At 38.8% G+C, this 25,182-nt stretch overlaps 1 protein-coding gene across 1 annotated transcript in view; it reads left to right on the top strand.

The window, feature by feature from the left end:
- The window catches only part of VAV3 (vav guanine nucleotide exchange factor 3), a 334,983-nt gene that overhangs the window by 185,862 nt on the left and 123,939 nt on the right, over positions 1-25,182 (top strand). The gene's annotated exons all lie outside the window — the stretch shown is intronic.

The following is a 25,182-nucleotide window of genomic DNA, read 5'->3' as shown; positions in this document are numbered from 1 at the left end:
CAAAGCCCGTAAGAATGTATTTGGAAACCAGTAACCTGACCAGCATAACTACCCAAGTGTCCTTCCACGAAGCATTTCTGTATCTGTCTGCCCACATGCTTTTTCGTGTTTTGGAGAAATTATTTACTCTAAGAACAGCTTTTCATTCTTTCTGCTTGAAAGGCCTTCATTACCAGTTTTAAATATGGAGAATTTGTTTATGGGTATGAAATCCATGTCGACAGGACCCTTTGCCCCCAGGCTGTGCCGAGCCTCGTGGTGCTGACCTTTTCACATTAATCTCCCACGTTGGAGCCAGCACAGCTCTCCCTGAATCTAATGTATTGTCTATAACCTTTCAAAATTGGCAGTTAAGTCAGTATAGGGAACTAAACTGCAGTTTCCTGGCAGCAATAAAAGGAAGTAGGACACGGGACAGTGCTCAGAAAAATCACAGCTCCCATAAAATGGAATCTCTCAGTAGCCTGTTTGATCCAGAAACATGCAAAAGCATTTCATGCATGACAAAGCATTAGTAAATATTAAATAGTATTCTTGTTCTGTTACTGCCTACTGGGGATCAGCCTCTCTCCTTTGTCTCTGGTCATATTTAACACTCATTTGACATTTTTCTGGCATTCCTGAGCATGCTTCTCAGGAAGGAGAAGTCCTAGGCAGAAGAAAGAATGAAGGAGATGACACAGAAATTTCCATCAACAAATAAGCATTACTCTGGTTAAAACCAAATGCAAATAAAATTAAGCTGAATTAGTGTTGATTTCCCAGAGCTTTTATAACCAGAACCTCTGATCTGTTGTGTGTGTGTGTTTTCTTCTTTGTGTATGAGAACAATACGAGTGCAAGCAGGAGAGTTTCACCTGGCAGTGGCCTGCGCTGTCTCCAGCTTGTCTGCGTAATGTGGAAATTCACACAGAGAGTAAGTCTGTTTTGGAATCGTTGGTGGTTGTGAGTCAACTAGGTAGATGGTTTCCTCTAAGAAAATGGTAATCAGTGAATTCTAAAATAGTGAGCAGGCGTCAATTTGTAAGTTTAAACTTAATATTGTATTCAATGTCACAGGTGCTACTTTTAGGCCATTTCTTGATAAGAAATTGTTAGATCATGGGAATCATTACTTTGAGCCACACAATACAAAGTAAGCTGCAGTTGGAGATTGGCAGTCCTTACAGTGGGAGCAATGGGAGAAACTTCATTTTTCCCTCTCATGGGCTAGTAAGCAATCGCAGTCTAGTTGGAGAGATAAGAAAGTCATTCTTGAAACAAGTCCTGAATGAGGCTGAGTACTGTGTATCTGCAGTCATTCACTTTTTCGTGTATTCATTGCGCTTCCCACGCCTGCCCAGGATCTATTCTAGGCACTAAGGATACAGTGATGAATAAGACAAGTTCTCTCATGGAGTTTACTGTCTAACAAGGCTTGTATTTTCAAGTCAGCATTATAATGTCAATGCAAAGCAGGGAAAAAATTGCACGTTTTTTGAAATGAAATAATTTATGGCACACATTATTTTGATGTGAGACGAATGGAATTGGACATTTCAACACAGAAAAATCCAATGTATGTGATGCTCTCCAGCAAATTTTGGAAGAGTTATTGGCCCACTGGGGATCTAAGGTAGGCACTAGCAACTGAAGACTTTTCCTTTTAATTTAGGAAAAGTAAGCTGTTGTAGGTTAAGTATGTGCATTTTTTTTTTTTTTGCTAAATACTTAGGAAAAATACCATTTACCACTGATACACAATTTAGAAAAATTAATTTGTTCTAGGTGATTTTTCTCCCATTTATTCTGAATGCCTGTTTGTAATGATCAAGATCGTAAAAAACCATAATGTTTTATAAACTCGTAAACACTCCAAAGAGGAGATGTTTAAAGTTCCTCTGTTTGAACTGTTCAAGGCCTGAGCCCTTTTTACAACTTCCTTCCAACTGTAGCCTGTGCTTGAATGCCTCCAGTGATGAGGAACTTACTACCTCTGGAATGTTTTTGCTCCATCTTTGCTTAGCTTTGACTGTAGAGAAGTCTTCCTTACAATGAGTTGAAACCTGACTGTTCAAGTATAATGTTCCTGATGTTCCTTCCTGGGCCCACATAGAACATGTCTAACTCTTTCCCATATGTGATAACCCTGCAGCTGCTTGAAAAGAGCTATTCCTCCAAGCCCATGTTTTGAGCATTCTTTCCCTTTGAATGAATGAAAAGAAACTTAATTTGGGAAGATTCTTGCATTAACTTGTTTATTTGAATGCTAATCTGGATCAGGTAAGGGTAAGTCGAATGTTTCGTTTCAGTCCAGTATCATGAGCAAGGCGTGATGCTGGCTGCTGTCATCCCCCCAAGAAGGTAAATGAGACAGTTTTAGTTTTCAAGGTATTTAGGAGTCAGTTTGGGGACCTCTGATTGAGTTATGCATGGCATTTTAAAAATGTCTGATTCTGAGTATTATGAGGAAGGTTTCAGGTTTTAATTCCTTCGTGTTCTAGTGTTTGGAGTCTGGTAGCATATAGGAGTAATTCTTTACTCCTCACATGGTGATTTATAGTTTCCAAAGTGTTTCAGATGATACCTTATTTGACTCGTAAGGAGTTTGGGGAGGTAGCCAGGAAGGTATTATCTTAAAAAAAAAAAAAGTCAGAAAACAGAGGAGAGATAAAGTATTTTGTATGTGTTTTTTATTTTCCAGTTAGGAAGTGGCAGAGACTGACCTTGAATCTCAGTCCAGAGCTTTTCCCCTGCACCACGCTGTCTTATTTATAGCAGGAATACCTACTTGCTGTTCGCCAAAGATGAAAGTTTCCTTCATTTTGTTTTATAAGCAAGAGGTGTTCTTGTGTCATGTATTCACACACTCAGTGAAAAATATGATTTACAGCTTAAATACTTTCTACTTATTCTTTAGTGATGCCATTGGAAAAGAATTGGGTTTTTTTAATAGAATCAAATACTAAGCAGTGTCATGAATATTTTTAACAATTTGTAAGGATGATTGGGCTTCAAAGAATTTCCTTAGAGTAAAATTAAGCCCTAATTTATTAGTTAATTTGTACCAATAAACTTTTGGTCACCTTATTACAGGATTTAGCCTAATATGATTTATGCAGAGTTTTGATTTGATTTGATTTGATGGTGTTTTCTTCTTCCGGTTGTTTAGATAATGTGATGTTAGTCTCAGAGTTTAAATTCTCTTTTTTAGAGGTAAAGGGATTGCAGAAGAAAAGCTTCATGGTCTGAGACTAGGCCCTGGCCAGTTATCAGGATAGATTCAAGTTGAGTTTTAAATCAATATGTGTGTGTGTTTGTGTGTGTGTGTGTTTTCGTCCAGTACTTAGGTAACACTGGATGTGTATTATGTAAGTCACTGGAGACATGAACACAGTGTGAAAACACTGTCATTTTTCTCCTTCAGGGTAAACTTTGGACTAACACTGAATAGCTTCTTCTTCCTGGGGAGAGCTGGATTTGAAGTTATCTGAACCATGTGTTTGACCTGTCTGTCGCTTACTAGAATAGTGGGCTTTCTTCTAAACCTTTCTCCAAGAAAACACTCAGATACTTAGAAGCTCGGATCATCTATCTCAGAAGTGATTAAAGTACCCCAGGGGTTGGTGGGTCCTAGTTGTTTATTCCTATCCACGTCTTTATATTTGCAACTCACTGTCTGCACAAAGCCACCAGCCCTTTAAATGAGGGCAGGTACTTTAAAAGTCACAGATGCCCTAAATTAATGGACTTTGTAAATTTAAAAGTTCATAAAAACAATACTTATTTTATAAAGTTTGTTACACAAACAAACAAAACTTCTGTATTTATTATTTTTTCAGTCTTTCCTTGTATCAGTCCCTCAAGAGAATTAACACTTGCGGACATTAACATTCTATTCTAAACACTATGCTGTATGTTTTTGACATTTGTCCCATTAAATCTTCCCAAAACCTAAGTGGGGTCAGTTATCTCTGTTTGTACAAATAAGAAAACTGAGAAGCAGTGATATGAGTATAAGATAAGATATAAGCCCAAGACAGAGCTGGTGATGGAGCCAAGAGCCCACCCTGCTCCTCTCAGCCCACCATGTCCCTGGTCATGCTTTCCCCTTTCTTTTGTCCAAAGAGTTTCTTGCCCAATGGCTAATAAAGAATAAGCCTGGTGTTTTATTTAACCCAATTTTTCTATGTCCCAACCCAAAACTGCAGAATTCCTGTATTTCTCTTGGTTTCTTTTCTCCCTGATAGCAAGAGCAACCGGAAATAAAATCCCCTCACCTATTACCTTGCACCAGATTTACTTTATGTCGTCTTTGACTAATGACGCGTTGGTCAGAATCAACTCAGGGATCTGTTCTCTGATTGTGCATCAATAATGTATATGCATTAAAGCTCCTTCTCAGAGAATGTTTGAGCTTTGACATGCTGAACACTGGCATTTTAAATTAAAGCTGTTGCTGTCAGTGCATTTTAAAAACTGGATAGCTTTGAAATAGTGTTTCATACATAGCAAAATAGACCTGAGGTCGTATGTAGTTCACTAAGGCAAAACTTTCCCTGGCTTGTTCAATTGTGGTAGGGGTTTGAATTGCGTTTTTCAATGATCATGACCTAAACATCTTTCAGATTGAGAAAAAACCAAACTGTTTTTGCAGGGCTTTGATTTACTAGAAGAAACAGTGTAGAGAAATATAATGGATTTTCTACATACCATAGACACCAGGAATAATGAATTAGAAACTATTCTGAAGCCTTCAGGATAGGAAGTATCAAGATTAAAATGATGCTTTGTGACAATGATGCCTTTGTACGTTGAGCCCTAGGCTTGCATTAGTGTCTCTTGCCTTGCAAACACTTTTTATCTGGTTACATAGCTAAGCATTCTTTTGCTTGTGGCATTAGACTCGTACAGGTTGATAAGTTGTCTGCGCTGAGCCTTCTCTCCAGTACAGCTGGTTCGGGGGCATTTATACATATGCACATTTATACATATATGTATTTATATACAATACATAATACATATACATGAGGCTCTCCTTGTGAAAGTTTTTCCCCTGGGCAATCTAATAAAGAGCCATACTTTCGGAACCACAGAAGTGAGGAGCAGGGACCACCCCCCCCCCCATACATTTTACAGTTAGAGCCATGAACCGATTGTGGTTCTTTTCCTTAAATGTCTATGTACTGGATGACTTCAGACTTTGTATTCATTTGGACCCAGGGTAACTTTGTCTACAAAGGAATGCACTTGCCCCAAACCACAGGACTAGCAAGTAGAGGAACAACTAGACTCCAGGCTCTATAGTGCCTCTTCTTCCAAGGTAAATTTTTTATCAGCAGGTTCCTTTTTCATTAAATGGTTGAGTCTGACTCTTTCCCCAATATCCTTGTCATGAGAAGCTGCCAGTTCCCTGTCCAGGGACCCTTGGACTTAGGGAAGAGGAGGAAAACTCAACTACAGCCTCCAGTGGATATCAGCAATGGGACCCATTATCCCACTGTCTTTTTGGCGTTAATACAGTGCTCACCATTGACATTGCAGATTTATTTTTAGCAGGGCACTCCTGGCTTCCGAACATTTGATACCAGCATGAAACTTTATGATTGTAGGATAGAGTGAAGCCCAAATTAATTAAACTTCTTGCTTGTTTAATTGTTTAATGTGTTGCACAGTCCAACCTGCAATTCCACATTCAATTATAATGAAATTCCCCTTAGATTGCATTTATTTGGGGGTTTAAAAATGACTCCAAAAGGATATTGATGCTTTAAGAGAATCCTTGGTTTTATAAAATTTCAACGTAAGAGATTGAGTATTTTAGTATCAGCTTTGTATTGACTCTTGATATTGACACAAGTCTAAATGTGCAAAGCCCACAAAGGCTAAATCCCATGGGCTTATGTTTAATTTAAAATACGGCTAGCTGGCCATTTTGAATATACCAGATAGATTGACAATTGGAATATCTGACTGGTTGGGGAAATAGTCAAACATTAATTTTAAATGTTTATTAGTGGACTGTTTGCAATTGATTTTTAAATTCATTTGGAAAGTGAGAATTCGCATTTATGTAAAATTGCAGATAAACCTGATTTCATAAAGGTGTTTAGAGGTTAAATGCCTCATGATTAATTTATGCTTTTGCAATATTTTTAATAATTTGAAGGAAAGGTAAGGCAGCTGAGGATAACGTTGATGATGAATAGTAATGAAGGCTTAAAGATTCTGAGATTAATCTGGAGATCATATTCATCATCCTAAAAACAGAATAGGAAAGCAGAAGGAGATGACACTTTCGCAGAGTTCAGAGAGGGCTGGACAAAGAGAAAATAGTTGAGGCAGGACCCAAGTCCTACCACGGACTTAGCCAAGGGACCCAGGCAAGCCTCTTTCCTTCTCTGGGACTTCATTCAGTCACTAGTTAAAGAAGGGGTGGGGTTTGAAAAATATTTGTGATCAATTTTTTTCTTGCATCACTGGAATATTTTCCCTTATATGTGGCTCTGTGCAGCCTCTTTCTTGAATATGTTGAAGGCTTGTGAATGGCAAAGAAGGTGGGGGAAGTGTGGAAGTTAATTGTGATGCAGAAATAATAGTGAAATCTCATCATCTTTTATTTCTACATAACAGTCATGATGTTTTCTCTTGTGCTTGTTCTCTTTTGCATCTCCGAAATACATTAGACAGTTATTATTCTGTGTGTATCTGTATGTTTACAAGAACATGCATGGGTATACATATTGGACAACAATACTGTGGTCCCTTTGGGAAGGTTGATGCTTTCATGCCCTAAAGGTGATGACATGCTTTAAATTCTGTATACTCATCCTGTAAACCATCAGGAAAACTCCCCAAGTAGGCCTTATTCCATCTGTGGTTATATAATGATGATAAAGTAATACTCAAAAGTAGTTTAATTATAAATGAAGGCATTGCTTGCATTCAAAATCTCAATAAAGAAATCAGGTTGATCGCCTGTGCTGATTCAGTAGAACGAAAGCATCACCTTGCAAAGCCAAAGAAATTAACAGTGAACCCTTGATCAAAAAGTATGGATAGTGTGTGATCCAGTAAACTTGATTACTCCTAGTTTTTAGCGAAGAAGTCTTTTTGATATTAAAGGCACAAGAAGCCAGAGCATTATTATGTAGAGAATTGATTGATTACTTTAATCAATGACTTCTTCAAAGGCAGTTCTGAGACATGACTGGGAGAGCTGAAGTGAGCCCACTGGCCGTTAGTGGTCAGCACTGCTCCGCAGGAAGGAAATATGCGAGAGTCCTTGCAGCCAAAGCACCGAGACTTTCTGGGAGAACTGTGGCTTGTGCAAGGATCAGATCTAAGTAGAGTTTAATGAAATTCTGCTCCAGAGTGCTGTGTTTATCTTTTGCGAGCAATTTCTTTCTTTTTTAAAATAGATTGATTTATTTATCTGTTGTATACTCCTACTGCTTTTTTTCATCTGAACCAAAAGCACTTTGCAAATATCAGAGCTCAAATTTTAAAAAGATCATTGATTTTTTCAACCACCCTGAAGGTAGGCTGTCACACATCATCATTTATTTCTGAGAGAGAGATATTGATAGCATAGTATTAAAATCCTTCATTAGAGGTTTTTTTTTTTTTTTTGGTCCAGCAGTAACTTAAATTCAAAGGAGTTTTGTGTTTGCCTTCATCTATCAGAATTGTTATTTAAAAGTATGTAATTCCCAGGACAGTACGGTTATCTTGATGCTACAAGGAAAAGGAATAATGTGTCAATAAAAATTGCCAGCAACTGAAAACTTTCCTGTGTGATGGCCAAATAGTTGAGGTAGGCTCTGATTAGCTGCTGAAATCTGCCCAGTATGACCAGCATTCTTAAAGTTTGGTCTGAAGTCAGTAAACCCTGAGTATTTTGTCAACCTACTCCAGTGTGCCTCCCCACCCTTTCCTCACATTATGTCATGTATGTCTATTTACTTTTCACCATCTTTTAGGAAAACTCAGTTTAGGGGTCAGCAATTCTTTGATTCAGAAGACCATTTGGGAGCTTAAGGCTTTGCCCAGTGATGACACCAGTGATGTGGAATCAAGAGGAGGGAAGATACAGAGAAGTCTTAATCATTTCTCTTTAACTTACTGTTAGCCTCTTAACTGGTCTCTTGGCTGCCAGCATATCCACCTGCAAGCCCCCAGTGGGCTTTGCAAGAATAACCTTTCTAAATTGCTCATTTCCAAGCTGCCATATGCCTCTCTTGTTAGATTTAGCTTTTGTCTTGACTACTGTTTTCACTCCCAGTGTCACTGTCTTAGTTCAGATCCTCACACCCTTCTACCTGGTCTGACGCAGTGGTCTCCAAAGCTGTCTCCCATCTCTGCTCTCACCCCCTTCACAACATGGCTGCTGGAGTGTTGTTTCTAACATGCCAGCATAATCTGGTTATCTGCAGACAACCCTTTAGTGGTCACGCATTGCCCACTGAGTACGATCAGATTCCTGGAGAACGCACAGATGACGTCTGCACTCTGGCCCGTGCCCGGCTCCAGAGTCATGTTTGACCATATCCAGTGCTGCAGCCAGACTGAATTCCTGGGAGCTGCCCAAACATGCTGGACTCCTTTATTTCTCTGGGCCTTTGATCACAGAGTTCTTTCCTGGTCTGGGACCTATTCTCTCCTGGGAGGTCTGCCAGGCAAGACCTTTTCATCTTTCAAGACTCAGATCCAAGGCGGTTGCACTCTTCTCATGCCCTCATTCCCTCTCCCACCCCAGCCTACACTATCAGGTTGACTAATCTCTTCTTTATCTCCACCATGTCTTATACCTTTGGAGAATGCTGTATTAGATTTGCTTCTTTTTATGTCTTTATCTTCATCCTAGATTGAAAGAACTTAAGGCCAGGGGCCATGCACTTTTTTTCTCCCAGCACAGTGCATGGTACACACTAGGCATTTAATAGTTGTGTTGAATAAAAGAATGACTGGAGCATTTGAGTCGTAATAAAAGAGTGAGTTCCACGTGAATTTAGAGAAAGGACAGATCATATGGGCTACAGTGACCTGGGAAGGTGTCAAAGAAAAGGTGAAGACCTCACCTATAGAGGTAGGCAGGATTTGAAGTGATGAGAAGGAAGAATATTCACAGCCAGGAATAATGGTTTAGAGCTGAGACTGAAGTGAGTATAAATGAGCTTATGATAGGATACAGCTGCTGGAGATGTAATTTTCCTGTTTAAAATGTTTCAGTTGCTTTCATGACCTACATAGTAATTTCTAAACCCCTTCGTGTTGGGTAATCGTTAAGAGTCGAAGCAGAGCTTAGCCCATGAATAGCTTCATGAGCTTGGCTAGGTTGTTTAACTGAGCTTCAATTAGGAAATCACAAAACGGAGACATCCTGTCTACCTCCTAGTGCCTGCTGTAACATTTAAATGAAATAGGACTCTGTAGCACCAATTCTGTATTTATCCTGTGTCAGGCACAGTGCAGGGCCCTTGACGTGGGTTGACTCACTTACCCTTTATGTTAGCTCTGAGTTGATTAGCTGTTGTTTTTGTTCTTACTTTGCAGCATTGGAAACGTGGTGTTGCTAATAGGGACGTGGGGAAGTCGGAAGACATGATCCCAGGTTTTGGAGGGCTTGGAAAGGAACAAGCCTCTCTGTGTAGGGCAGCTGACAGCAGTGATTAATTGTACCAGTGCAGCCTCAGCTCAGGTTCAAGGGAGAGTTGGGTCTGCTAAATTGTGGTCTCATGATAGCTTCAGCTCGCAAGCTGGAAACATTGCCCTCAAACCCTTTGTGAAACTGAGCGCCTCTTTCTGGGAATTGGCGTGGAATAGGGGATGGAGTTGCTAAGAGTGAAGCCATCCCTGGTTGGAGTCCTGAGCTCAGTGGGTTTGCTGTGAGCACAAGCCCAAGCTGAGAGCCATGCCTACTGGGGACCGTTCTCATAGGCTGGCACTAATCTTCTGGCTGTCATCTCAGGGATGGGCCAGGTGAAAATTCCCAGAAACTGAGACCCCTAAAATTTCTCTTTTATATTGAACTCGAAGTCATATAAAATAGAATTTGGAAGCATTAATTTCGAAAATCAATAGATACCATCAGAATCACGACACTTAGATTTTCTAGTTAGGTGACCCTAAAAAATCATTTAAGCTCTCTCAGCCAAAGTTCCATAATCTACACACGGAGGTAATATTTCCTAGAGTTGCTGTGATGTTAACTGAAAGCAGTATATTTAAAGCAGCTGTCATGATGCCTCCGAGATCCTGAGCATTTGGAGGTTGCTGTTGCTGGCAGCTTTAGTGCCTCCCTGATGAATGCAGGCCCAGAGTCCTGGCTGGAGTTGACATACAGTGGCCAGGAGCCTGACTGGTCACTTCCCACAGGCTTTCATGCATGAGGCCAAAAGGCAATCTCTGGGAAAAAAAAGAAATCAAACCAGGTTAACTGTCTCATTGAGCTGGCAGTCTGGGAAGGGGCCCAGCCCAGAGGGAGACTCCGGGTGTAAACTAACAGAAGCACAAGGGGTCCAGGTGGAGGACGGTGGCAAACGATGGGTAACGTTCTTGAGGGCTGACTGCGGCTGCAGCATTTTTATAGCATGTTCATCTCGGCCGGTCTGGGTGGAGAGAGAACCTTGCAGTGCGCAGGCCCAGGTCTTGTGGCGATAATTTGGGCATGTGATGCCTGTGGCCGGGGACAGATGCAAGGCCCAGTAGGGGACTCTTAAGGGAAGAAACCGTGTCCTGATGCTGCCCTGCACCCCTGATCCTCACCCCATGTGGGGGCTCAGGCTGGCCCTCTTTCATCCACAAGACAGCCCTTCAGTGTCAGACATTTAGCTGTATTTTTATTACACATGTTCAGAGCTTAGAGGCCCCCCAGTTTTTTTTTTTAATGAGTCCACTTGCTAGAATGTCTTGATATTTTTTGAGGGTGGTTGTATTTTACATATGTATGTATAAGTGAATCACTATTTCCTATTCTTTTTCATTGCCAGATTGAATTTAGTTCCTGGCACTATAAAGGAGAAACTTGTTTGTCTATTTTATACGTAGTATAAATATAGTGTCTACTTAGTATCTGCAAATCCCAGACTCCCAGTTTATCCCTCCCCATCCCTTTCCCCCGCTGGTAACTGTAAGTTTGTCTTCTATGTCCTTAGGTTTGTTTCTGCTTTTCTTTTTTTGAGATAGATGAGCACACGCGTCTGTTTCAAGCCAGTGAGACGGTTGTGGGTTTTGTTTCGAGAGTAGCCACTTGAGTTTTACTGCTCTGTATACTTTTGGCCTCATTTGGGAGTTTAAATTATTTCAAAATGGGTAGAGACTGTAGGATAGAGAATCCCAAATCACAGGGCACATTGAAGTTCATTGACAAGGATAGTGAGGAAAGTATGCTTTGTGGACCATTTTACTCTGAGTTTCTCTAGTGTAATTAGTTTTGAAGAAAGAAAAGAAAACATTGAGCAGAAAGGCAGAAATAGAGGATCGGTCTCATACTTCGCCGTGGGGAATGGGGCTGGGTTCAGGCTATTCTGCAAATTCCGAAACGCTTAAGCAGAATGGAAAGCAGAAACGGGCAGTCTCAAAATCCCCTTTTGCTGCCCGTTCTTTCTTTTGGACACTCAGATAGTCATTGCAGGTTTGGAATCATTTTCTTTGGAAATCTTTGGGGAAAATCGTCACCCAACAACTTGGAGACATTAAAGCAACAGGCTGAGTGAGCAGCGCCCCTCAGCTGCTCTGGGGCTGGACGAAGCTGGAAGCTGGCCTGAGGTTCCTGCTTTAGTTTGTGTAGTTTGATGTCAAGGCATCATCAGAATTGTTTCAGGCTCGAGAACAGAGCTTAGATGCGGTGGGTTTTCCCTTCCTCGAAGGTTGCCTTGGTGCCCTGAGGGGAGCTGTGTTTCCCATTGGGGGGAGAGGTACCCGTCTGTGTTTGTCTTTGTACCTGCTGTCGGGTGACAGCACCGCTTGCGTCATGTTTCTCTCCCTGAAGGGCAGACGTGTTTGCTGCGCGCTGCAGCCTCCGTTTTTCTTACCCATCCAGCCATTTCCCCACTTACGCCTCCCTAACCCCGTGTTGGTTCTACACACTGGAATGCCTCGCCTTTCCAGTTGATTTCTCCATTCTTTCCAGCTCAAATGCTAGAAGCTTCCCAGAGGTCCTAGACCTTGGTAAAGGTCATTGGCCACGTGGTTCTCATCTGTCAGCCTTTAGAAGCCCTTGACCTGCTCCGGGAAGCTCTTTAACGTTCGGAGAGACACAGTAGCAGCCCGTACCTGGGGATTCCGCATCTTACTCTGTTCATTCTGCTGAGTGGGCACCCCCATCCCTCCATCCAGATCTGTTTGATTTCTGTTACCTTCCTGGTTCTTTTATGCCCTGGCTCAGTTTTTCGTGCCTTAACTTTGTCTTGAAACGTGAACCATAGATGGTTCTTGTCCACCTTAGAGCTCTGGGCATCAACTCTCAAGCTGTTCGCCTCAACAAGACTTTGCCCAGCTTACGTCTTTGAACAACAGTTCCTCCTCTCCTCCTTTGATCAGAGTTGTAGTTGTACCCACTCTGGCATGGGGACTCTGAGTAGCCGCCCCTCCTCCCCAGCTCTGTCTCCTCCGAGCTCTAGCTCCTGTGTTTGGTTCCGTGGCTGCTGGCCACGTGGCTCTCCACGACCCGTCCAAGCTCTCACCTTCTTCACAAACTGTCGACGTGTGTGTCTTGTCCCTCCCACTTTAAGGCAAGCTTGTAGAGGATGGTGTCTTCCTAACCTGTGAGTCCCACAAGGTCTAGAATATTAAAAAGCCGCTTAAAAAGTCTTTATTAGTTGTCTGTTTTGTAACAGTAATGTTCATGCTTAATATGCCTTTTCCTTGAATAAGCATATTCAACATTTTAAAGTCTTTCCTTTTGTTGAAGAGTGATTTTTCATTTTGATAAATGATAGCCTCAATTCATGCCGAATTTCTTCTGAAATTCTTCCCAATTTATACTGAACTTCTACATAAGGCGTTTAATGTAGAACAGAGACTTTATGTGCAAAGGATGGTGTGTTGATTTTAAAACCTTTTTTTTTTTTAATGTATCATCATCATAGACTTTGAAGGGGAAGGCCTGTGAAGCTGGGCAGGTTGCCTTTCAGATTTCCTTCCGTTGTTCCCTGTTGGTGCTTGGTGGCAGTACATCTCCATCCCCATATGTTTCTAATACACATTAATTCAACAGAAAACTTCATATCATCAGACTTAATTTAAAATGTGCTACAGGAACCTGAATTTACTGTGCCTACTCAGCATTCCTAACCCATGTTATCTTTGAATTATGGTGCAGATTTATTGGACCAGAGAATGAGAAAATCCAAGTTCTTTAGATCCTGTCCCTTACGTTGTAATAGCTAACACAGTGGGGCAGGCCTTGCTGTTCTCTCTCAGCCTCTCTGTCTCTGTTGCCCTCTGTCTCTCTCTCTCTCTCCACCAAGGGGATAAACAACTTGTTTTAATGGGAAAATTGAAGTAAAGCAAAATAATCCAAATTAACTGGAGATCCTTGATGGTCAGGGCTAAACTCATCATTGTGTTCCCAGTATCACAGAGGGACTGGCACATCCTGGGCAGTTGGTTGATTTGTTGGATGTATGAACAAATACATAAAAAGTTATGATATGTTGATTAAATGTCTAATACAAGAAAAGCTTTATTCCCATTGATTCAGGATACGGTGACGGGTGGGTCATTTATTTCGTTCCACCTTGATGAGGCCTCTAGGTTTTCCACTGTGTCTTTGTCACTTATGACAACAACAACAACAATAACAGTAGATACAGTGTCTAGCATTTGTATAAAGCTTACCACCATTTAATAAATAAAATTTAGTAAGATGAACATATGTGTGTTTTCACTTTATCTTCAGAACAAATCTGAGTGATAGAACAAGATCCAACAAATTGTGACCCTCCTTCCTTCTCCGACTCCTGGACCACAGCCTTCTATAGCAAGGCTGACGGAACTCTTTGATTGGTGAAGAGATTAAAAATAGAAAGATATGTTTGTTATATGCCAAAAGCCACACGTCAAATTTATAACAAAGACCCAAACTGCATGTTGTCTGACTTCTTTTTTCCACTTTAAATTTATTACAGATTTTACTGACTTTACATTTCATTCAGTAAGTTTCTTGAGATGTCACAGAAATTCAGGGATGGATGTATATTTAAAATTACTATAAAGTCAGTGTTGAATGAAATAAAAAAGTGCTTTATATAATAGAGAAGAAAATACTGTTTTTCAGAGCCAAGCATCATCTTACTTTTACTGGTATTTTGAAAGTATTTATTCATTTCCCTAGGTAAAAGATTGTACATGATTTGGAATACAAAGAATAAGATTTGGATTTGATTTATAAATTTCTTTTTTGTTTTCTTTCCTTTCATGAGTCTTTAGGAAGAGGTGAAGATGTCCCTTCTGAACTCTGCTTTTTTGACTTGGTTTTTGAGGAACCTGTTTGTTTTTTCTTTTTTTTTTTTTTGCCCTTTCAAATAGCCAGCAATTAGTATGCTATGGTGTTACAAGAACAGTTTGTGAAAAAGCAGTAAGGATTTAGGATAGTTTACTGAAAGATGGTATGAATACAGTCCTTTGTACCCACCCATTACTTAATTGGTAAATTTAATTTCACAATATAGGATTTTAAAAAAATAAATATTTGGATTTTATTTTGGCATTTCTCATGTTAACAAAGGAAGGGGGTGAAAAACCACCGTTTAATGAGACAAAGTTGTATCTTATAGGAAAGCCTAAATTTGAGGTAAAAAATGATTGATCTTACTTTGATTTTGAAACTTGACAAAAACAACCTAGATATACCATTTCTGACATTCTTGAATATTGAGTTGGTAATTCTAAGAGTGTACGAGACACTCTGCTAAGTGAGATCCTTTGTCCAGGTAGCTTAGCGATCTGTCCAGCCTGTTGGGGACTGCATGCGGGATTTTGTCTCTGTTTCAAACAGTTATTAGTTATTAGGTCTTTTCTGAGCTCTAGGATTTGTGCATTTATCTGACCTATCTTCAGTCCTCGTGGAGAAATGATTTATATAAACTAATATAAATTAAGATGGCAGCTTTTTATTCATTTCAGGAATTTCTTCTAAATTATAAGGACTTCACCTCTAGATCTAGTATTTGAGGATTTGGCACAAATGTTTACTTCTATCTACAGATAATTTGGAGTTAGTAATTCTTAAATTTGAAAGATGTTTGGTTAGCCAAACTTGGTATCTGACTTTAGGGAAGATGATGGCTGTTACATGATGATATAGAGATGGAATCGTTCCTGAAAGCCCCCCCCCCCCCCAATAGGATTGCTTTTACTGGGCAATATTTCAGCGTTATGCCCTTGACTCATAACAGTAAAGACTACAAGGGGCAGGTATACAAGTGTATTTATGAGGATGTTGTAGAAGACATTGACTGTATATCACACAGTGTCCCTTTTATAAAAACCTATCAGGGCAATTTTCCTTACACTTTGGTGCTGGGAAAATTTATACAATTATCTTCGGAAGTGATCCTGTTTTTCTGTTTGCTTTGGTTGCTAGGAAGTTTAGCATTATATTTGTAATATATATTTAATAATTGTATTTTGGGATACACTTTGCATCTAACTTTATTTTACTGTTTTATCTTTAATCTCCTTTTGATGCTCCGTTAAACATTGACACATTTATTGAACGCCTGTTTATGTTAGGCACTGTGCAAGATGCTAGAGATACAGTGATAAGCACAGTCTGACACAGCCCCGGCCTCAGGGAGCTTAAAATCTTTGGGGGGAAAAGAAGCATTAAACAAATATTCATACAAAGGAGTGTTAAAAAAAAAAAAAAAGGAAATTGTTACAAGTACAATGAAGGAATATTACATGATGCTCTGAGACTCTATAATGGTTCTAATTCCTCTTTTCCTGTGTGTGTTATATCCATTTTTATGGTAACAGAGATACATACATACAGAGGTACACACACATATATAGGTGTACAGATATACTGTCTGTAGAATACATTTATACTTGTATTTTCTTGTGAGAACTCTTTTAAAATGACTGATTATTTTTCCGTTATACAGAAGTACCACAGTATATTTGCCAATACCTTGTCATTGGACACAGCTTATTAACAATTATTCACTACTGTAAATGACAACATATTAGTATAATTTTCTTTTGTTTGTAAATCAAGGGTTTTTCTATAGGGCTCTATGTTAGCAGGAAAATAAAATACATCCCACTCCTCACCCTCAAGAAGTGTGAATAGGATCCTTTTTAATTTGTCAAGGATAGACGATCTCACCGAGAGCAGGAGGGTGGGAACAGATGACCACAGCTCAACTCGCTTTTCTTGGGCCCACAGTTGTCAGTCACTCTGTCCACATGGAGCAGCATCTGGCCTATTCCAGAACGTTCAATTCATACTGCAGCATTACGCTTCTCTACTTGGGGCTAGCTAGCCTTCCATGTCAAAGCACTGAGACCGTATGCTTCCCTTCAAGGAAGCGTTTACAAATGGTGAGCTCTGTTGGTTCTTAGACTAAGTGCAGCATCGTGAAGATCACATCTCTGACCGGGGGAGGAAGGGGAGAACAAAGCAGTCAGGGTCTAGGAAGGACAGTTTCCAGACGATGTGTGCGCTGTAGCCTTCCCGTGTTCTGGGATGTCCTTGTCTCTCCATTTACTAATGTGGCTGAATAATAGTTCATTATACGCCTGTCAACAAGTTGTTTTTCCTTATAAATTCCTTGTTCCTATCCTTTGCCAAGTTTTCTAGGGGTCAGTTGATCACTGTACTGTCATTGATTTGTCATGGCTCCTCTTATATCAAGGCTATTTCCATATATGTTATAAACATTTAATTCAGTTTGTCTTTGCTTTTTAATTGCCTTGTGATATTTTTAGCATAGTGATTAAACACACAGGCTTTGAGACAAATCTTTGACTCAGATCCTGTTCAGTGACTTATTATCTGTGTATTTTAGTCAAGTTGTTTAACGTCTTTAAAGCTTTTACAGATTGTTGTGGTTGTGCTTGTTCTTTTTCTCTCCGAAAGAGTTGATGTAGGGAGTAAATTGAATAATATATTATGTTCACTGTACAAACTTTAAAAAACACAAATAACTCTAAAATTTGAAATCATTCAAACTTCATAACGCCTCTACCTATTCACATTTTCACATATGTATGTTAGCGAGAAGTTATGTCTTACGTTAATCACAGTTAAGAGTACAGCTTGGAATCAAGTTGTTCTCTTATGGTGCAGATATCTTTCTTGGTTAATAATATATGTTCACTTTATCATTTCTAATTGTTGTGTAGTATTCCATGTACTGATGTACTATAATTTATCTATTTTCTTACTTTTAATTCAATCAATCCCAATTTTTTTTTACTATTAAAAATGTTGTAAACCCTTCATGATTATTTCGGCTAAGCAGAATTTTATGTCAAAGGATTAATAGATCTTTAAGTTTTCAGATATTCCTATTGCTTTGTCCACACTAAGTTTTATATTTTTTCCTTTATTTTTTTCTTTTTTGCCAGTTTGATATGTGAGATGATATCTTATTTAAATTTGCATTTCTTTTGATTACTAGTAACTGAAACAGTGTTTTTATTGATTCTTTTTATTGCTGTTTTAACAAATTGCCCTTTTAATTTCTTTGCTGATTTTTCATTTGGAGTGCTCATTTTTCCTCATAGATTTTCAAGAGCACTTATATAAGAACATTAATCTTTTATCATACATGTTACATATTATGGATATTTTCCTGCTCTTTTAATTTTTATTGTTTTGATTTAAGGAAAAATTGGGGGTTTTACAAATAATCAAATTCAGCCATTTTTATTTTTTACTTTTAAAGATTATGTAAGCAGTCATCAGTGTTTTCTTCAAGTACTTTTATGTTTTTGTTTTGTGCTTAAAACAAATTTCAGATTTCTATCTAAATCTTGCATTTACATATAGTTTTGTAGATAAATTTGACATTTAAATAAGCTCCCTGGAGGCAGTGGTTTTGTCCATCTTCTTATTCCCTGTTACTGGCTGTGTTCATGGTTCATAGGCATGTAGTACATATTTACCAAATAAATAATATAAATCTTTAATGACCAAATTTATATCATTGTAAAGAGGTTGATAGAAATGTAGCATCCTTAACATTTTTAAAAAGCTGGAGATGTATTTTCTAAACTATGTTTATAATCTGTTATTCTTTCTCTACGTGGACCATCCTTCTTTTGCCTTTTCGTCTCCTGAATTCTCAGTCGTCTTCACATCTCGGCTCAAGCATTGCGTCTGTAGGAAAGCCCTCTGTGATAATCCTTTGATAAGGTCACATTCCAAATTGTTAAGTTTTCCTGACACTACCTTTCTTGTGGTGCTTGTCATACCTGTAGTTTTACAATTATTTAGGTATTTTTTTTTCTCCACCAGCACCAAATGGGCAGAGACTTTACTCAGGGATTTTGCTCAACATTGTACCCCACTGCCTCATATTAGATACAGAGTAAGTTTTTATTTTTCAAACGGACAAATAAATGAACAAACTGCCACAGAAATCACATGCTGAGTTTTTGCATCTGATCCATCCCCTTTGAAACTTTATCCTCAGTATTGATCTTTCTCTCTGTTTTGTTGTCAGATTTGATAATGATACCTTTAAAAAACATTTCAGTATCTTTTAGGTTATGATGACTTCCCGTCTACTCCTTATAATAGTCTTAGTTTTTAAAATTTCCCAACTATTGTTACATATTTATTCTTCTAGTTGAATCATTTGTCAAGTTCAAAAAGCTCTCACTGGATATTTGTGTTTGTGTGTGTGTCTGTGTGTTGGTTTGGGAGGAAGGAGTTGTTTTAAATTTATAAATTAACTTGAAGAGAGAGTGTATGTATGTATAAAAAGTATGCAAGCTTCTTATTGAGGAATTTGGTGTATAGCTTTTATTTACTTGAATGTCTTTTATTTTCCTCAGTTAATTTTAAAATTTTATTCATCTAGAACCTGAACATTTCATGCCAGGATTTTTCTTAGATGCTTTTGCTCAGGAAAGAGTTAACATGGCAGGCTTGAGTTTCCTGTCTTGAAAAGGGTCTGCTTCCAGATTTAGACCTTGACTGGCATCTAGGAGTTTGGGCTTTGAAATATTCCTTGTCCCTGTGGTGCTATGTGATAATGTTATTCGATGTTGCCAGGGGTACTGAGTTTCACTGGGCCAGCCTGCCTAATTTTTTTTTTTAAGTAAACCACATGGTTTATAATGAGGACCTACTTTCCTTCTGGGAATTTTTAATGATTGTGGCTGATTTTGCTGGCATTCAGTGCCTATGTGACCAGCCCCTGAAAAACCCTTGAACCCTGAGTCTCAAGGAATTTTGCTCGGTAAAAATACCGTACACGTTACTGCATTTTACTGCCGGCGAACAGTGGAAGCTTACAGATGGATTTCTCCAGTCACTACCTGTTGTGTCTTTCTCTCTCATTAATTTCATTAGTTTTGAGTTTCTTCTCTTTGCTTTTCCTAGTAGTCCCAATAATGCTACCTCCAAATGATAACTCTGCATACCTTTTTGCAATGTTTATCACTCATATTTATTTTTCTTGTCATATTACATTGTTCAGATTTTTCAGAACAATGTTGAGTAACATAATTGACTTCAGAAAACTTTAATTTGATTCTGACAGTGTTTTAAATATGTTTTCAATTGTCTTCAGCTTGATATTCTTTATCATGTTAAGGAAGTATCCCTTAGCATCTCATTCACTTACAGTTGCATCAGAAGCACATGTTACATTTTATTAAGTGTGTTTTTTGGACACCTCTTGAGTTGGTCTATTGGTTTTTTGGTTCTTTATTCTATTAATGTGAGAAATTGTTATGTATTTTATTTTAAATAAGATCTATAACCTAAGTATCCTAAAGATGATAGAATGTCCTTATTATTTTAAATGATTTTTAAAACTTGCTGTGGAAAGGAATACCAAATATTGTTGCTTATAGTAATTCATTGCCTTTTAAATAATAGAGATGAATGGAAGAATGCAAGATGAGATGCATTGTCTTATCATGTCATAGATAATAAGATAATTTAATAGAATAATACCTAGAAAAATTAAGATTGTTCATCATTTTCTTATGGGACATTTACTTGATTCATGCCTGGCATTCATTTGTCATATTGCATATTTTCTGAATTTCAGCAGTATTCACACATTAAGTTATGTGTGTATACATTTTTACTTTTCTCTGTATTTTTGTTACACAGCTGCATTCAAACAAGTATTTTTCAAAGCAGGGGGACTTAAGCTTCCAGCTCTGTCATCTAACTTTTAATTCAGTAAGATGTAGTAAACTATTTTGTGTTTTACATAATTGTCACAATGCCAGTAGTGGTGATATTTAAATGTTGCTAATACTGACAGGGTATGAGATAGTCTGATGTCATAAATTGATGCTCACCTTTCTCTCTAATTAGTTGTGATCATTATAGATTATTTCATGTTGTTAATATTTGCTTCCTTTGTTCTAAATTTATATTACTAAAAGATAGCAGGATTTAAAGTTTATAATGAAAATTGAGAAAATTGTTAATTTTTAAATATACAAGTTTTTAAAATAATAACTGACTATATTACTAACTCCACTGTCATCCTTAATACTGAAATATATTTATATCTATGAGTTGCATTATAGTTCTTGTAAAAAGATTAAATGTTATTTTTTCACAAGGAAGAGAGGATTTAAGTAAATAAACATAAATTATAACATTTAACTTAAATTCAGTTAATCATTATGTTTTTCTTCAGCTTTCTTTTATATGGGAGATAAAATTTTTTGGCATAGTAAAAATGTCTTTACCTCTGTTGTTCTCCTTCAAAATTTCTATCTGATAATGTGGCAAAGGCAGCCTTCTGAAAACCAGCAAAGTGAATGCTATAGTGAAAGTATGTTTTTCTGATTTCCATCAGCCATCAGTGTTTCGCAGCTCATTTTCCTAGTAGAATGTTTGATGACTGTAAGGGTGAGATGAGTTTAAAAGGAGAAGACATGCTGCCTGCCCTCCAGCACCGTATACACCAGCCCAGCAAGGAGCACTTTTAATGCTACGTGGTGATCTCCTCTGGGGGTTGTACAACAGTAGTGAAAGCCTCGTGGTTCGTATTAAGTTGGCATTGGGGTGTCGAGGAAAATGTTAGGGAGGCTGACAAATCTGAACGTAAGGGTTGCTCCCATCCCCCTCCTCTGGTAACCGGCCCCACTAATTGTATCTAGCTTTATTTTCTATTACCTCTATGTTAGATTTTTCTTCAGAGAAACAGAATAAATTGTGTGTATGTGTGTGTGTCATAAGGAATTGGCTCATGCATTTATGAAGGTTGGTAAGTCCCAAGATCTTTAGGGTGAGTGGGCAAGCTGGCCCTGGCAATGTAACCACAAATAGCATAGGACTAGCTTTCCGGTAGTGGGAGGCGGATATTAAGTGGTTATAGTACAACATCATATTTTACTAGAAGGCTGAGAAAGTACTTTCGAATTCCAGATGATGTGAAAAATCACTGTTTTTTTATCATGCAGACTCAAAGAAGATTTTGTCAAATGAGTCACTTTTTTTTTTTTAAATCTGCTCCTAAATGAGTAACCAGGTAAATTAGCAGTTGCAAGTTAGGGGAAACATTTAGAGTGGATGGACTACAAAAGACAGAGTTATGAACGAGAAGAATATGCTTGGGGAATGTGAGAAGGTCCGAGTGTCTGTAGCGTACGGCTTGTGAGTATTTGGGAATTCTCCTCATAGGCAATAGGAACCAGCAGAAGGATGACATGTCTTCCTTCCCTTTTAGAAAGTAATTCTGGGAATGGTATGGAAGATGGCTTTAAACAGGGAGAGAAAGTAGGAGAGTAGTTAAGAAAGTCATTGTCACAATTTAGTTGAGAGATATTGAGGGCTTGAATTAGGTAGTGAGAAGAGAGAATGAAACCTGCATTTTTTGAGGAGGTATTTTTAAGGTTGAATCAACAGAAATTGGTCACAGTGTCAGGCAAGGAGAAATTGGAGCAGATGAGAGGTTAAGAGAAAATGAATATGTAGAGGGTGTCAAAGAGAGGGAAAAATTCATTGTGGTTCTTGAGTTTCTTGGCTGGAAGTTGGAGTGAATGGTGATGGATTGAAATCAGAATTTGATTAGAATCAGATATGTTGCATCAGGGTTTCATACATAGCTGCTCTGTTGCTTATTGAAAGTCAGCCTTCGACAGTGTTTGTTTTTTTTTTTTAAGAATCAGGTAGGTTAGGAAAGATGTGGAGTTACGTTTTGTATGTGCAGCATTTGAGATGCCTGAGAAGTGCTTGGGGATGCAGATCTGCAGGGTGGGGAGGATGCCCAGGCTAGATGGAGGCATGTGGTCCTCGGTTTGACGCCCCTGTGGAGCCAGGTCACAAGAGGGGCAGTCAGAGAGCCTGTTCAGTTACAAGGAGCCCCAGGAGCATCAACATGCCTTACTCTATAAATATTTGATTGCGTGATTAATTGTAGTAATTATGGACCCTCTCTGAAGCAAAAGAAATGGGAACATTTTATTTGAGAAATCTATGAGATTCCATCCAAGTTCTCATAAAGTAAACTGTAATATATCAAAGCAGGTTACTAAAATGAAATCCCTTATGTATAACTGCATGGCCAAGCAAGTGACATTAGAGGGGTGACCTGTATTGGATCCTCAGTTCTCATCTTCAGGCAGCCCAGCCCCATAATTGGTCTTGCTGTGTCCACTCTTGCTTCATTGCAGGGAATTCTCTGCATAGTAGCCACAGAGATTTTTTTTCTCTTTTTTTGGTCAACTAAATGGGATGCCAATCCCGGTATAAGTGTTCGCCTCTTTCCTTGGCCCCTGATGGCCTCTCTTCTCTCATCTCCCACATCTCCCCGCTTCGCTCACTGGGCTCCAGCTAAAGGATTCTTCTTTCTGTTCCTGTTTCGGGGCCTATGTACATGGTAGATGCTCAATAAACATGAAATGAATGAGTGACTCTCTCTTGTAGGTTTATTGTGAGAAGTCAATGTGAAAAAAATACGCAGTCAGTGTGCTTGGTACATTAGAGGGATGCAATAAATACCTCTTTTGATCGTTTTTGTCCTTGTGTTACTCAGTCTATGAACCTGATAATTATCCTCTTCTGCTCCAGTCTCCCTTTTCAGCTCTTCCCATCCAGCCAACTTACTGTCTGGTTGGTACATCCCCTTGTGAGTTGACATCTATCTTCTCTTTAGTTGGCACGTGATAGGACTTCATCTAATTCCCTGGGCTTTTTCATACATGTCCTCTCCTGGGTAACCTCATTTCTTGTTGTGCTTAAATCATCGCTTATAGATTTCCTGGTCGCAAGGACACTGAGCATGTAACAACCTTCCTGCAATGAAATTCCCCAAAGAATGGGAACCCTCTAGAGATTCAGTCCCAAGACCACCACGAGACTCTTCACCACTCATAAAATGTTATCCTGATCACATCATTATTATGTGCATTTGGAATCAACAATTTGTAAGTTAGAGCTAAGACTTACTGAACATCGACTCTGGGCCAGGCAAAGTCCTAAGCACCTTATATAAATTGCCTCACTTTACAAATTCGATGTTATTAGTATTCCTGTTTTGTACTTACTGACTTGCCCAAGGTCACCCTGCTAGTGATTTGCAAGTTAGGATTTAAGCCCAGGTGGTCTAATTTCAGATTCCTGTCCCTCAACTGTGCTTTTATATTCTACAGTCTCTCAGTAACAGTTCCCGGGTCATAGAGTTAACTTTTATTCTTTAGTGTTTGATTTTAAATTTTTTAAATAATATGCAGTCCCAGTTTAAAAAAAAATGAAAATTTCCAATAGTTCCTTTCTACCATTCTACCCTACTACTTCAAGTCTCATTTAACCTATGGCAACTACTGTTAACAACATTTTCTGAATATTTTCCTTATGGAAGATTTTTCTTTTTAACCTCTTGGTGTGATCTTCCTCTCAGCTTTTGTCTTTGGAAAAGTCAACTTATTCTTAATTAGTTGTTGAAAGTTTGTTGTACAAATGGTGTACACACACACACACACACACACACATAATTCACGTTGACCCTGAGAGAAAGATATTCCACCCATGTCCCAGGCAGACTTCTAAAATTAATTAAATTATTACCTGTTTGGTATCTATTTACCTGAGTTTCTGCCTGAAGGAGACCTAGTTTTATTCTGAAACTCCAGGCTGATGAACTCTTCAAGTTCCCAGGACCGAAGCCGGTATTTGACAATTCCTGTATTGACTGCGTCACCTTGATGCTCAGGGAGAAATGAACAATGGCCTGTCCTGGCTAAGAAAATGGGTTTTGGTGCTCTTATCAATGCCTGACTGTAGGGACTCAAGAATCAAATGTCTTCTGAACAATGTGAAGAGAGTTTTGTTTCTAGATCATTATCTTTTCTCACCTTCTCCCTTCCTGAAGAAGAACTCTCTAATTTTTAATCAGCGACACAAAAACGCCTCTATGGAAATGGCCGTGCCTTTCAGCATGCAGCAGAACGTTTTCCTAAAAAGTGAGGCCACCAGAAGCACAGAGCAGAGAAATCCCAGATGGCACTAATATTTGATTTCATTTTTAACACTCTCATATTCAGCAGATGGATTGGAAGGCTGACCTCGCTGACACTTGTGCATCACTGCCTGCTACTCCAATTGCCTTGTGAATGTTTTTTCATAAGGCTTCTCCTGGTCCCTCAGAGATCGATGCCTGGTCGCCCGCCTGTGTTATGCTTCATTGCACCAAGGCTTCGTGTGGTTGAGAGTTGCTGTGTTCTGTAAAAGGGGACTCCTAGCTCATCAGTATCTCAAACTTTGCCAGCATTCTCTCAAATCGCTTGTAACATCTCAGAGGGCATCGTGTTAGCTTTCTAGGTGCACCTCTGATTTGTATCCATTTTAACCTTCTTTCCTAATTTTTCTGCCGCCTTCTATGACATAGACAGATTAAGAATAATATTTTTAAAAATCCTCTGGACATGGCTAACCTTAACTGTTTCCAGCATACCTGTTAGACCCCACATCTAATTATATTAAGGTGAATATTGTTGAATTCCTCCTTTCACTATAGCTTTGGTGACTGAGAGCACAGATGTGGGTTGGAG

Source organism: Camelus bactrianus, chromosome 9 (genome assembly GCF_048773025.1).
Source record: "Camelus bactrianus isolate YW-2024 breed Bactrian camel chromosome 9, ASM4877302v1, whole genome shotgun sequence".
Classification (NCBI taxonomy): Eukaryota; Metazoa; Chordata; class Mammalia; order Artiodactyla; family Camelidae; genus Camelus; species Camelus bactrianus.
The sequence above is the reverse complement of the archived record's forward strand: the minus strand, read 5'-3'. Positions and strand labels throughout refer to the sequence as shown.